Source organism: Pongo pygmaeus, chromosome 16 (genome assembly GCF_028885625.2).
Source record: "Pongo pygmaeus isolate AG05252 chromosome 16, NHGRI_mPonPyg2-v2.0_pri, whole genome shotgun sequence".
In the NCBI taxonomy this organism is placed as follows: domain Eukaryota; kingdom Metazoa; phylum Chordata; class Mammalia; order Primates; family Hominidae; genus Pongo; species Pongo pygmaeus.
This window is the reverse complement of record NC_072389.2, coordinates 19,841,990-19,845,842: the sequence shown is the minus strand read 5'-3', so window position 1 is coordinate 19,845,842 and position 3,853 is coordinate 19,841,990. Positions and strand designations below refer to the sequence as shown.

At 35.6% G+C, this 3,853-nt stretch overlaps 1 pseudogene; it reads right to left on the bottom strand.

The window, feature by feature from the left end:
* Positions 1–548: 548 nt before the first annotated feature.
* LOC134738234 (coxsackievirus and adenovirus receptor-like) lies at positions 549–1,621 on the bottom strand (annotated as a pseudogene).
* Between the last annotated feature and the right edge of the window lie 2,232 nt (positions 1,622–3,853).

Sequence of the window (3,853 nt, the reverse complement as noted above, 5' to 3'; positions counted from 1 at the left end):
TAATTTTGTCATGGATGTTTCTGTACTAATTTGGGGGAGACTGGTGGGCCATAAATAAATGAGATACACATCCTAAAAATAATGGTAAAAATTATCAAGCACCACTTTCAGATGGTTATTCAAGTATCAACTTGGTATGTAAGTAAGTTCACCGATTTCTTCACCTATGATTTCATATTCAAAGTGCTACATCTTACTTAGGTACTGATACATTTAGAAACCTTTATAATCAACCTCTTAAAGAAAATCCAGCTTTTTCAGATGGTAAACTTGTTTTTACTAACTTTAATGCCTGTAACTATTTCGATATAACCAAACAAAAATTTTTTAAAATATATTCCTTACAGTTCCTGATTAACTTATTTTTTTGATATATTTTGAGACTAGTAACAAAATTTAGACCAGAATAGGTTTTCATATATCAAAAAAAGGAAAGGAACACGGAGAGCACAGATGAGACGTGTGGAGGCTCTATACTGTAGACCCATCCTTGCTCTGTGCGGGAATCATCACAGGAATCGCGCCCATTCGACTTGGATTAGGGGCAGCTACCTTAGCAGGTGGGAGAGTCGGACTCTGAGGAGTGCGTTCAAAGTCTTCACTTGGTACTTGTTTATACTGAGTCTTGGAATATCCTTCCATGTTGGAAGGAGACATGGATCCCAGGGATGAATGATTACTGCCTATGTAGCTTCTGGCGGTGGACGTACGGCTCTTTGGAGGCGGCACATCTTCCCTGATATCGTGATGAACTTCCTTTTCATATTTTTCTTCTCTGCGCTTTTCACGACAGCAAAAGATGATAAGACCAATGAGCACTAGAGCAAGCAAAGTTTCTGTAATGGCTCCTGCAATTAGTCCAGCTTTATTTGAAGGAGGGACAACGTTTACACACAACAGGCACTGATCAGAGCCCACTCTGTTTCTGACTGTACAGCTGTATGTCCCAGAGTACGCAGAAGAAGCATTTTTTACAGATATAACAGATGAAGTCATTTCTGCTAACCACGAAGTGGGCATTTTCTGTGAGTCAGACAATTTTTGCCACTCATACTGTAATGGAAGTGAACCTTCTTTTGGTTCACATTTTAGTTTAAAGTCACTTCCAATTTCTTCTGATCCATCAACGTAACATCTTGTACCTGAAGGCTTAACAAGAACTACCAGCTAAATCTTCTTATTTGCAACACCAGGAGCTTTTTTCACTTTACACTGATCTGTGCCAATATCTGACAGCTGTAAATTCGTTACATTTATTGATGCATCACCAGATTTGAGATCATTACTCTTAAAATGTACTCGGCCTTTCAGATCTGGATAGTAGTCATCATAAATTTTGTCTCCAGAATATAAAATAATCACTTGATCCACGTTCTGATTATCCGCTGGTGATATCAGCCACTCGATGTCCAGCGGTCCCTGGTCTTCGGCACTAAGTGTAAATTTGCATGGCAGATAGGCAGTTTCCCCTTTGGCTTTCTCAGTCATCTGCTCAGGAGCAGTGATACTCAAACTTCCGGTGAAATCCGCGACTCCGCACAGGAGCGCGAAGCGCAGCAAGAGCGCCATGGTGGCTGCCGTGCCGTGGGCGGCGGCTGCAGGTAGGCGGCTCTCGCTCTGGGTCCTAGGCTCCCCGCGCCTCGCGCACTCAAGATAGAGAAAATCTTAAAGACTCCACCAAAATAAACGGTTAAAGCTGATAAAGAAATTCAATAAAGTTAATAGTCACAAAATCAACATACAGATAGCATTATTGTTTCTATACACTAATGACAAACTATTACCTGAAAAATAAATTAATAAGGCAATTCAATTTATAATAGAATCAAAACAGATATAAAAATATATAAAATACTTAAGAGTAAATTTAATCAAGAATGTGAAAGATTTGCACACTGAAAACTATAGCACATTGATGAAAAAAATTAAAATGGCATAAATAAATGGAGAAACATCCTTAATTGATGGATTCAAAAATTAGTATTGTAAAAGTGTCAATGCTACCCAAAGCAATCTACAGATTAAATGCAACCACTATCAAATTCCCAGAAATAGAAAAATTACTGCTAAAATTTGTGTGGAACCACAAAAGACCCTGACTAACCAAAGCAATCTTGAACAAAAAGAACAAAGCTGGAGGCATCAGACTACCCGATTCCAAACTATATCACAAAGCTATAGTAATTAAAACAACATAGCAGTGGCATAAAAACAGACATGTAGAACAGTGCAAAGGGTTATAGAACCCGTAAATAAATCCGTGCTTCTGTGGTCAATTGATTTTTTGATAAAATAACTAAAAATACACAATGAAGAAAGAAAATTATTTTCAATAAATGGTGTAGAAAAAACTGACTATCCACATACAGAAGAATAAAATTTGACTTTTCTTTTGCTCTTTATACAAGCATCAAATCAAAATTAAAGACTTAAATGTAAAACTAATAAAAGGAAATATAGAAGAAGACTGTATGACATTGGCCTGAGCTATGATTTTCTGTAGATTATTCCAAAAGCACAGGCAACAAAAGCAAAAACGCACGAATGAGATTGCATAAAACTAAAAAGCTTTTCCACAGGAAAAGAAGCAATAATAGAATGAAGAGAACCCACAAATGGGATAAAATTTTTAAACCATACATCAGATAAGGGGCTCATATAATAATATACAAGTAGCTCAACCTACTCAAAAATAAGAATAAAACTATGCTTATTAAAAAAATAAGCAAAGAACCAGAATAGACATTTCCTAAGGCATACAAAAGGCCAACAGGTACATGAAAAAATCATAAACATTTCTAATTATCAGAGAAATGCAAATCAAAGCCACAATGAGATATCACCTCACACATTTTACTAGGGCTATTATAAAAAAAGATGGAAGATAAGTGTTGATGAGGATGTGGAGAAAAAGAAACCCTGCACACTGTTGGTAGGAATGGAAATTAGTATAGCCATCTTGGAAAACAGTATGAAGCTTCCTCAAGAAATTATAAATATATTTACCCTATGATCCATCAATCTCACTTCCGGATATATGTCCAAAGGAATTTCAATCAGTATGTCAAAAAGAGACATCTGCAATTTCATGTTCATTGCAGCATTATTCATAATACCCATGAATTAGAAACAACCTAACTGCTTATCAACTGAAGAATGGATAAAAATATGTGGAAAAATTGGAACTCTTCTACACCACTGGTGAGACTTTAAAATGTAAAACAGTCTGGCAGTTCTTCGAATGGTTAAACATAGAGTTATCACATGACTCAGCAATTCCACTCCTATGTGTTTACCAAAAAGAAAAGAAAACAAGTGCTACACAAGCAGTAGTACACAAATGTTTATAGCAACACAAAGTAGAAAACAACAGAAATGTTCATCAGCTGAGGAGTGGATAAACAAAATGTGGTGTGTCCATAAAATAGAATCTTATTTAGCAAGAAAAGGTAAAAAACTGTTAATGCATGCTCCAAAATGGGTGAACATTAAAAATATGTTAAGTGAAAGATGTGAGTAAAAAGTGACTATGTGTTATTATGATTCCATTTACGTGAAATGTCCAGAATAGGCAAATTCATAGTCAGAAAGTAGATGAGTGGTTGCCTAGACTAGGAGGGGTTTAAAAAAGGCTGGAGAAAATGGGGAAAGATTGCTAACGAGTGCAAGTCTCTTTTAGGGAGAATTAAAATGTTCTAAAATTATATTATAATGATTATTTGTCCATCCAGTTAATATACTAAAAGAATTTGAAGTTTGTACTTTAAATGAGTGAATTACACAATGTATAAATTATATCTCAATAAAGCTGTGGAAAGTTAAAAGTATATGTAGGATGCATACAAAAATACTA